The sequence below is a fragment of the Rattus norvegicus genome, chromosome 5, assembly GCF_021556685.1.
Source record: "Rattus norvegicus strain SHRSP/BbbUtx chromosome 5, alternate assembly SHRSP_T2T, whole genome shotgun sequence".
NCBI classification, from domain to species: domain Eukaryota; kingdom Metazoa; phylum Chordata; class Mammalia; order Rodentia; family Muridae; genus Rattus; species Rattus norvegicus.
The window spans coordinates 22088311-22100092 of record NC_141538.1 but is presented as its reverse complement, the minus strand read 5'-3'; positions in this window follow the sequence as shown (position 1 = coordinate 22100092).

Below are 11782 nucleotides of genomic sequence, written 5' to 3'. Positions count from 1 at the left end.
AAACATAAAATACTAATCTTCAGTGGTTTTTTCTTTTTAACTCTCTATTCGTAATAAGGGCATGGTTTTATGAATAACTATCTGATATTAAAGCAAACACAAACTCAGGCGGGAACTCTTGTAGCTGTTGGATTAAAAGGAAGCAATAGCAGTAGGATTTCTTGGACTGACACTCGGAATTGAGATCTGCTATTTTGTGAAGCCTACGTTATTTTTACCTTTAAAATAAAAAGTGTCTGTTAGGCATTTTTTTCAAGTTCGTATTTCAGATAAAAAAATCCCTCATAAACATTGTTTTTGGATTGCATTTCTTGGAGATATAAAAATAGGCATGTCTGTAAACACTGAGATTCTGGAGCTAAATTGTAATTATAATTAAGTTGTTTAAATCTAATTCCTCAAGAATCCTTAACAATTGTGACTGCTCTTTAGAAGGGATATGGGATTTCAACTCCTTGTTCTTTTATGCTTTTATTATGGTCATAAACACATATTTCAAAAGCTAATGGGGTTTACAGTGGTCTCTTCACACGTACAGACATCTTGAACGAACCATTTCAGTTTTGAACTAGGACCAAATGTTTGTGTCTGAAGAGAAGTAGCCAGAGCCTTTAGTGGGTTATTCATGCAAGTGGACACTAGGTGGTGCTGTTTCTTGAGGAATTAAGAAGAACTGACTAGTATTTAAAGCCTCCTTCAGAGGTCGGTTTATTGTGCTTTCAAAAGTGGGGGAAAATACATTTGCTTTTTGTACTTAGGGAACGTTTAACTTTCTGAATAAGTTCCACAATTAAGATGAAATGGGCCCAGTGAACAAATGGCGTGTTGAGTAGGATGTTGAATAAAATATGTATGCTTCGTCATGCAGGAACCAACTCAGGACTGACTGACTTGGGTTTTGTTGCTATGTTTAATTTGGTTTTATAGAACAGTTTTAGGTTTTCAGAAAACTGTTGAGTGCAGGGATTTCTCACAAAGCCTCTATATCGTTTCTACTATTATTGGATGCATATCTATAACCCCTGCTACTCAGGAAGCTAAGACAGGAGAGTGGTGAGCAAATTCTGGGCTAGCAAGAGAAATTCATATGACTTTATCTCAAAATAAAACCCAAAATATCTAGGGTTGCAGTTCAGTAGTAGAAAACTTTCCTACCATACAAGAGATGTTAGGCTCGAGCCTCCCCCACCCCCAATACTCACACACTCAACTTAGTGGTAGAACATTTGCCTAACATTTGCCAAACCCTGGATTCCATTCCCAGAACGGAAACATAGAAATACACAAACCTTGAATGCATAGAATCAATATGGGTACAGTGACTACTGTTCTTTGAAGTGAACTCGAATACATCGGAACTTTGTAGGCTTCAATTATTTTAAAACCTACTTTTAATGAGGATTCGCAAAACGCTTCGACTCCCTTCTTGTCCACTGTGCAAAGGTAGGGGAGAAAGGATGGTAAATAAGATAAGGGGATGTGCCCTGGCCCGAGAAGAAACTGTATAGGGCCTCTGGGAACAGGAAGATGGGGCACTCAACGTTGTGGTCCAGACACCGCCTGGATCGAAGGGACCCGGTCAAACAGCTCCTTGCACCCAAATCCCATGGGAGGGAGAGCTAGACTTTCAGAGGGGCAGACATGCCTGGGAAACCAGAGGAGACGACTCTCTGCCCACATTTCTGACTCTAGAGGAAAACGCCTAGAGCCACCTGGGCCCCCTGTGCACAGGGTCCCGAGCAAAGGCGGGGCAGGCCCTTCTGGTTGCTGCCCTCATGGAGTGCTGAAACCTGGCTCTGAGAAGCGACTCCAGACCTGAGACGAGAGGTAAGACCAACTTTTCTGCTCCAAGTGACCTGCCTGGTGGACTCAGGACACACGCCCACAGGAAGAGCTGAAGACCAGTAGACAGGAACAACTACATGCCTGAAAGCAGAACACTCTGTTCCCATAACTGCCTGAAAGAAAACAGGTCTAGAGCACTCCTGACACACAGGCCTAAAGGACGGTCTAGCCACTGTCAGAAATAGCAGAACGAGGTAACACCAGAGACAACCTGATGGCAAGAGGCAAGCACAGGAACCCAAGCAACAGAAACCAAGACTACATGGCATCATCAGAGCCCAATTCTCCCACCAAAGCAAACACCGAATATCCAAACACAACAGAAAAGCAAGATCTAGATTTAAAATCATATTTGATCATGATGATGGAGGACTTCAAGAAAGACATAAAGAACTCCCTTGGAGAAATGCAGGAAAATACAAATAAACAAGCAGAAGCCTATAGAAAGGAAATGCAAAAATCCCTGAAAGAATTACAGGAAAACACAATCGAATTAAAATTGGAAATAGAAGCAATAAAGAAAGGGAAACAACCCTGGATATAGAAAACCAAAGGAAGAGACAAGGAACCGTAGATACAAGCATCACCAACAGAATGCAAGAGATAGAAGAGAGAATCTCAGGAACAGAAGATTCCATAGAAATCATCGACACAACTGTCAAAGATAATGTAAAATGGAAAAAGCTACTGGCCCGAAACATACAGGAAATCCAGGACACAATGAGAAGATCAAACCTAAGGATAATAGGTATAGAAGAGAGTGAAGACTCCCAACTTAAAGGGCCAGTAAATATATTCAATAAAAGTATAGAAGGAAACATCCCTAACCTAAAGAAAGAGATGCCCATAAACACAAAAGCCTACAGAACTCCAAATAGATTGAAACAGAAAAGAAACTCCTTCTGTCACATAATAGTCAATTGTTAATAGTTAATTGAGAGCAAAACTCTCAATTAACATAGATAGAGAAACCAAGATATTCCATGACAAAACCAAATTTACACAGTATCTTTCTACAAATCAAGCCCTACAAAGGATAATAAATGGTAAAACCCAACACAAGGAAGCAAGCTACACCCTAGACGAAGGAACAAACTAATCATTTTGCAACAAAACAAAGAGAAGACAAGCAGAAACATAATCTCACATCCAAACACGAATATAACAGGAAGCAACAATCACTATTCCCTAACATCTCTCGACATCAATGGACTCAATTCCCCAATAAAAAGACACACATTAACAAACTGGATATGCAATGAGTTTTCCTCTTAGCACATTTTTGCTGCCTACAGGAAACACACCTCAGAGACAAAGACAGACACTACCTGTAAAAGGCTGTAAAACAACTTTCCAAGCAAATGGTCTGAAGAAGCAAGCTGGAGTAGCCATTCTAATATAGAATAAAATCGATTTTCAACCAAACGTCATTAAAAAAGATAAGGAAGGACACTTCATATTCATCAAAAGAAAAATCCACCAAAAAAAAAAAAAAAAAAAAAAAAAAAAAAAAAAAGAAAAATCCACCAAGATGAACTCTCAATCCTAAATCTCTGTGCTCCAAATACAAGGGCACCTACATACATAAAAGAAACCTTACTAAAGCTCAAAGCACACATTGCACCTCACATGAAAATAGTAGGAGATTTCAACACCACACTCTCATCAATGGGCAGATCATGGAAACAGAAATTAAACAGAAACATAGACAGACTAAGAGAAATCATGAACCAAATGGATTTAACAGATATTTATAGAACATTCTATCCTAAAACAAAAGGATATACCTTTTTCTCACCCCTTCATTGTACTTTCTCCAAAATTCACCATATAATCGGTCATAAAACAGGCCTCAACAGATACAGAAAGATAGAAATAATCCCATGCATCTTAACAGACCACCAATGGCTAAAGCTGGTCTTCAATAACATTAAGGAGAGAATGCCCACATATACATGGAAGTTGAATAATGCTCTACTCAACAATAACCTGGTCAAGGAAGAAATAAAGAAAGAAATTAAATAACGGTTTTAGCTGACATTCATGGAGAGAATGAATCCTTAGAACTGTGCCACTAGTGAAAGGAAATCCTGTCTAGAGTATGTTTCTTTACAAAGCTGTGTCACACCATCCTTTGGGCCCTCTGCTGGAAAAGTAGAATCAAGTCTCAAATAATGCCTTTTAAATTGTATCCTCTAGTATTATAGATGTAGGACAGTACTGTATCATACCTCTGTGGATGTAAAATAGCTTGTACCTGCTTTATGATACGTAGTAGTGACCGTGCTTTATCAGAGCTGTTTTTAATGATGTTGCTCAGAATGTTTTCTTTCCAGATGATGATTGAGAAGCTAATTTAAAAAAAAATGGTGCCAGGTACCACAAGAGTAACAGAACTGTGCTGTTTTCTCGGGTTTTGTTTTTTTACTTTTTTTTTTTAATGGAGTATGCTGGATGTCTCTACAGTTTTGTTCAGATGACTGCAGAACCTGGAAAAGCTGTTGCTGCTGTTGATGCATAACACTGCTATTATTGGTCTTTTTATATAAATATATATATATATATATACAGATGTATAATTTGAATTTTTTGAAACTTTACCTGTGCTGTCAACTTTGGAAAAAAGTATCCCCGTTTACTGTGTTGAGTTGGCACTGTACAGAAATTAACAGCCATATTGGTCTAGAAATGTTGAACTTAAGTTTTTTCCATTTGTACAGGGGTAGCACACTGTATTAAATATGTAAGGTCTTATATACGTGGGTTTGATTACAAAAACTAATAAAGTATTCTCTAAATTAAAAAAAAAAGAAATACAGAACTCAGGTAAACAGGTTAGATTATCCAGTGCTTGCTGTGGTAAGAGAATTGAGTTCTGATGGTGTCAAGTAGCATTGGTTTCTGTTGCTTATGTTCTGCTTGCTTCTCACCATCTGGTTATCTCTGGTGTTACCTGGCCTTGCTGTCTCTGCCTAGAACCTGTTCTTCCTGTGAGCCTGGTTATGATGGACCTTGTTAAGTCAGGCTGTCTCTGGGTGTGGGAGGGGGACTGCAACACCCCTAGGCAGAGTTGCATACCAAAAGGAAGATGTGTCTCAGGCAAGGCAAATAGGTCCTATATCTGCTGAGCCCCTTGGGTTTCCCAGCTAGGCCAGGAATTGGGTCTGGGGAGTTGTTTCTCCTGTGAGCCGATTCTGACAGATCTCCTGGGAGTTGAGCTGTCTCTAGGTATAGGAAGTGATCTAGATCTGCCCTGGGCAGAATTGAAAGCCAGAAGAAAGAAAGCCTTACATTTTTAACTTATATATTCATCTTTTATATTACCTACCTACTGCAGTTTCCCATTCCTTCTGTCCTCCCAAACCCCCTACACACACACACACACACACACACACACATACCTCTCCTCTTCCCCAGATCCACTCATCCTCTCTTTCTCTTCAGAAAAAAGTATCAAACAACCATGGTATAACATGTTACCATGATATGACTAGAAACATGAAAAACAGTAGGGTTCCCAAAGTAGACAAAAGGACCAGAAACAGCCCCACTACCAATGTTAGGAGTCCCACAAAAACAACAATCTATACAACCATAACATATGTGCAGAGGACCTTTCTCAGATCCATACATGTGCCCTGACTGTCACTTTAGTCTCCATGAGCCCCTATGAGACAGACTTCATTGAATCTGTGGGCCAGGTTCTGGGGTTATCCTTTACCTCACTGTCTTTAATCCTTCCTCCCCTTCTTCCATAGGATTCCCAAAGCTTCTTCAAATATTTGGCTGTGAGTCTCTAGTCTGCCCCTATCAGTTGCTGAATGAGGCATTATTGATTGCCATTACGCTAGGCTCTGCTCTATGAGTATAGCAGAATATCATAAGAAATCATTTCATTGACTTTTTTCTCGTGGTTGGTTCTATCTTAGGTCTTTGGGCTATTCAGCCTTTGGTTCCTGGCCATCAATAACACGTCCAGGGAGTGTTAGGGATGGGCTCCCTCTCCGAGCATGGGTCTCAAGTTGGACCAGTCATTGGTTGGCCACTTCCATAAGGTCTGCACTAGCTCTACCCTAGCACATCTTGCTGACAAAACAAATGGTCGAAGGTTTTGTGGCTGGGTTGTTGTCCCAGTCTTTCCACTGGAAGCCTTGCCTACTTACAGAAGATGGCGGGTTCCAGCTCCATATCCCCTTATGAGCAGTCTTCACTACAGTCACCCTTATAGATTCCGGTAGTTTCCACTATGCCAGCTTTCTATTTTGCTCCCAAAATGGACCCCAATTCAAGGCGTCTCTTCCATTTCTCTTCCCCTCCATATTCCCTCTAAACACACCTGATCCCTCCTGTTCGCATCCCCACCGTGACCCCACCATATATCCACCCAAAAACCTATTCTAATTATCCTTTTCAGATAGATTCATGCTTCCCCTCCTTAAGCTTTCTTTATAATTTAGCCTCTCTGGGTCTATAGAATGTAGCATGATTATTTTCTACTTTACAGCTAATATCCATTTCTAAGTGAATACATATCATGTTTGTCTTTCTAGGTCTGAGTTACCTCACTCGAGATGGTTTGCGTTTTTGTTGTTTTTGTTGTTGTTGTTGTTGTTATTGTTGCTGTTTGTTGTTTGTTTGTTTGGGGAGGGGACAGTTCCATTCATTTGCCAGCAAATCTCATAATGCTATTTTTTTAAAATAGCTGCATAACATTCCATTGTATGTAAATTTATCCACTCTTTGGTTGAGGGACATCTAGGTTGTTTATAGTTTCTGGCTATTATAAATAAAGCTACTATGAGTCTAAAAAAAAAAAAGAAAGAAATTAAAGACTTTTTAGAATTTAATGAAAATGAAGGTACAACATACCCAAACTTATGGGACACAATGAAAGCTGTGCTAAGAGGAAAACTCATAGCTCTGAGTACCTGCAGAAAGAAACAGGAGACAGCATATATCAGCAGCTTGACAGCACACCTAAAAGCTCTACAACAAGAGGAAGCAAACACACCCAGGAGGAGTAGAAGGCAGGAAATAATCAAACTCAGAGCTGAAATCAACCAAGTAGAAACAAAAAGGACTATACAAAGTATCAACAGAACCAAAAGCTGGTTCTTTGAGAAAATCAACAAGATAGATAAAACCTTAGCCAGACTAACCAGAGGACACAGAGAGTGTATCCACATTAACAAAATCAGAAATGAAAAGGGAGACATAACAACAGAGCCAGAGGAAATTAAAAAAATCATCAGATCCTACTACAAAAGTCTATATTCAACAAAACTTGAAAATCTGCAGGAAATGGACAATTTCCTAGACAGATACCAGGCACCAAAGTTAAATCAGGAACAGATAAACAATTTAAACAATCCCATAACTCCTAAAGAAATAGAAGCAGTCATTAAAGGTCTCCCAACCAAAAAGAGCCCAGGTCCAGATGGGTTCAGTGCAGAATTCTATCAGACCTTCATAGAAGACCTCATACCAATACTATCCAAACTATTCCACAAAATTGAAACAGATGGAGCACTACTGAATTCCTTCTATGAAGCCACAATTACTCTTATACCTAAACCACACAAAGACACAACAAAGAAAGAGAACTTCAGACCAATTTCCCTTATGAATATTGACACAAAAATAATAAAATTCTGGCAAACCGAATCCAAGAGCACATCAAAACAATCATCCACCATGATCAAGTAGGCTTCATCCCAGGCATGCAGGGATGGTTTAATATACGGAAAACCATCAACGTGATCCATTATATAAACAAACTGAAAGAACAAAACCACATGATCATTTCATTAGATGCTGAGAAAGCATTTGACAAAATTCAACACCCCTTCATGATAAAAGTCCTGGAAAGAACAGGAATTCAAGGCCCATACCTAAACATAGTAAAAGCTATATACAGCAAACCAGTAGCTAATATTAAACTAAGTGGAGAGAGACTTGAAGCAATCCCACTAAAATCAGGGACTAGACAAGGCTGCCCACTCTCTCCCTACTTATTCAATATAGTTCTCGAAGTCCTAGCCAGAGCAATCAGACAACAAAAGGAAATCAAAGGGATACAGATTGGAAAGGAAGAAGTCAAAATATCACTATTTGCAGACAAAATGATTGTATACTTAAGTGATCCCAAACATTCCACCAGAGAACTACTAAACCTGATAAACACCTTCAGCAAAGTGGTTGGGTATAAAATTAACTCAAATAAATCAGTAGCCTTCCTCTACACAAAAGAGAAACAAGCCGAGAAAGAAATTAGGGAAACGACACCCTTCATAATGGTCCCAAATACTATAAAATACCTCAGTGTGACTTTAACCAAGCAAGTGAAAGATCTGTATGATAGGAACTTCAAGCCTCTGAAGAAAGAAATTGACGAAGATCTCAGAAGATGGAAAGATCTCCCATGCTCGTGGATTGGCACGGTTAATATAGTAAAAATGGCCATTTTACCAAAAGCGATCTACAGATTCAATGCAATCCCCATCAAAATTGCAACCCAATTCTTCATAGAGTTAGACAGAATAATTTGCCAATTCATCTGGAATAACAGAAATTCCAGGATAGTTAAAACTGTCCTCAACAATAAAAGGACTTCCAGGGGAATCACTATCCCTGAACTCAAGCAGTATTACAGAGCAATAGTGATAAAAACTGCATGGTATTGGTACAGAGACAGACAGATAGACCAGTGAAATAGAATTGAAGACCCAGAAATGAACCCACACACCTATGGTCACTTGATTTTTGACAAAGGAGCCAAAACCATCCAATAGAAAAAAGATAGCATTTTCAGCAAATGGTACTGGTTCAACTGGAGGTCATCATGTAGAAGAATGCAGATCGATCCATGCTTATCACCCTGTACAAATCTTAAGTCCAAGTGGATCAAGGACCTCCGCATCAAACCATGTACACTCAAACTAATAGAAGAAAAAGTGGGGAAGCATCGCGAACACATGGGCACTGGCGAAAATTTCCTGAATAAAACACCAATGGCTTATGCTCTAAGATCAAGAATTGACAAATGGGATCTTATAAAACTCTAAAGCTACTGTAAGGCAAAGGACACTGTTGTTAGGACAAAATGGCAACCAATGGATTGGGATAAGATCTTTACCAATCTTATAACAGATAGAGGGCTTATATCCAAAATATACAAAGAACTCAAGAAGTTAGACTGCAGGGAGACAAATAACCCTATTAAAAATGGGGTTCAGAGCTAAACAATGAATTCACAGCTGAGGAATGCCAAATGGCTGAGAAACACCTAAAGAAATGTCTAACATCTTTAGTTATAAGGGAAATGTAAATCAAAACAATCCTGAGATTCCACCTCACACCAGTCAGAATGGCTAAGATCAAAAACTCAGGTGACAGCAAATGCTGGCGAGGATGTGGAGAAAGAGGAATGTTCCTCCATTGTTGGTGGGATTGCAGACTGGTACAACCATTCTGGAAATCAGTCTGGAGGTTCCTCAGAAAATTGGACATTGAACTACCTGAGGACCCAGCTATACCTCTCTTGGGCATATACCTAAAAATGCCCCAACGTATAACAAAGACACATGCTCCACTATGTTCATAGCAGCCTTATTTATAATAGCCAGAAGCTGGAAAGAACCCAGATGCCCTTCAACAGAGGAATGGATACAGAAAATGTGGTACATCTACACAATGGAATACTACTCAGCTATCAAAAACAATGACTTTATGAAATTCATAGGCAAATGGATGGAACTGGAAAGTATCATCGTGAGTGAGGTAACCCAATCACAGAAAAATACACATGGTATGCACTCATTGATATGTGGATATTAGCCCAAATGCTTGAATTACCCTAGATGCACAGAACACATGAAACTCAAGAAGGATGACCAAAATGCGAATGCTTCACTCCTTCTTTAAAAGGGGAACAAGAATACCCTTGGGAGGGAATAGAGAGGCAAAGTTTAGAACAGAGGCAGAAGGAACACCCATTCAGAGCCTGCCCCACATGTGACCCATACATATACAGCTAGCAAACTAGATAAGATGGATGAAGTAAAGAAGTGCAGGCTGACAGGAGCCGGATGTAGATCTCTCCTGAGAGACACAGCCAGAATACAGCAAATACACAGGCAAATGACAGCAGCAAACCACTGAACTGGGAACAGGACCCCCATTGAAGGAATCAGAAAAAGGACTGAAAGAGCTTGATGGGGCTTGAAACCCCATATGACCAACAATGCCAACAACCAGAGCTTCCAGGGACTAAGCCACTACCCAAAGACTATACATGGACTGGCCATGGACTCTAACCTCATAGGTAGCAATGAATATCCTAGTAAGAGCACCAGTGGAAGGGGAAGCCCTTGGTCCTGCCAAGACTGAACCCCCAGTGAATATGATTGTTGTGGGGAGGACAGTAATGGGGGGAGGATGGGGAGGGGAACACCCATACAGAAGGGGAGGGGGAGGGGGAGGGGGAGGGGGAGGGGGAGGGGTTAGGGGGATGTTGGCCCGGAAACTGGGAAAGGGAATAACAATTGAAATGTAAATAAGAAATACCCAAGTTAATAAAGATGGAGAAAAAAATAAAAAAAAGATAAGGGGATGTGGACCTGTTTAGAAGTAGTTCTTTGAAGCGATTCCAATCTCCATTTGTGGGGATACCAGCAGTACAGTTCAGTAGTGTCAGAAAATCAAGCAGGAATCAGCAGCAGTGGAAACTGCCAGGCCTCCACCAAGTTCCCATGAGTCAGCAGAATTGACCAGAATCAGTTGGAACTTCTCTGCTGTGCCTCTCTCAATGAATTGAAGATCAATGAAGATGCAAGACCAGTGAAGCATTGCAAAGCTAGCTATGCAAGCTCAACATCACTGTCCATTGACTCCTATTTATACTCTCAAAATATCACATGTTCTCACATAGGTCTTGCCTTAGCAAAACACCACGAGTCAGTATCACATGACATATCCAGAAACTTCTACTTCAGGAATTAGTTAAAACCCAAATGACTGAATATACCTATGAGAGATTTTTTTCTTAATTAAATAATTTGAAGTAGGAAGACTCACTTTTAGTTTAGATCTTTTGAGGTGGGAAGACCCACCTTTGTTATGGGCTACACCTTCTGCTGGCAGCCTACACAAAGGACATGGGAAAATGAAGAGCTTGCTCTTTGCTTGGCCTCACTCTTGCTGGCAAACTATTCCTTCATTGCTCTAGAATGTACTTCTTTGGGAATCCAGCATATACTAAAGACCAACTGAGACATCTAATCTCATGAACTGAGCAACTGCTGGATTCTTGGACTTTCTGTTGGTCAGTTAGACTAGCTGGACTACAGCCTATAAGGCACTCTAATAAATTATCTATCTATCTATCTATCTATCTATCTATCTATCTATCTATCTATCTATCTATCAATCTATCTATCTATCTATCATCTATCAATCAATCTATCTATCTCATATATTTATAGATTCATTCTATAAGCTCTGTTCCTTTAGACAACCCTGACTAGTACAAGTACATTATTATTTTTTCAAGTCCACACTTTTCTAGATTTGCTTAATTTGTTTCTTATGCCCTTTCGTGTCTTGGAACCCATCCGGAATATCAGATTCCATTTGTTGTTCTCATCTCCCTTGCCTCCCCTTGCCCATGGTAATTAGTTACTCGATGTAACTGGTTTCCAGTAAACCGGAAGGTGTTGTGTATTCTTGGCCAGTCACCCTCCTTTTCAAGTGGGTCTTCTCCAGTGATAAACACGAGGCTACAGGGGCATAGCATGAAGGTCACAATATCACCAAAGCAGCTGCTCACCACGGATGCTGCCCCTTAACCCTCGACAGAGGAAAGCTCTGTCAGGTGTCACCACTGTAAAGCCTTATCCTCCTGCTCTTCAAAAGTGTTTCTTCAAAAGGAAGCACACAG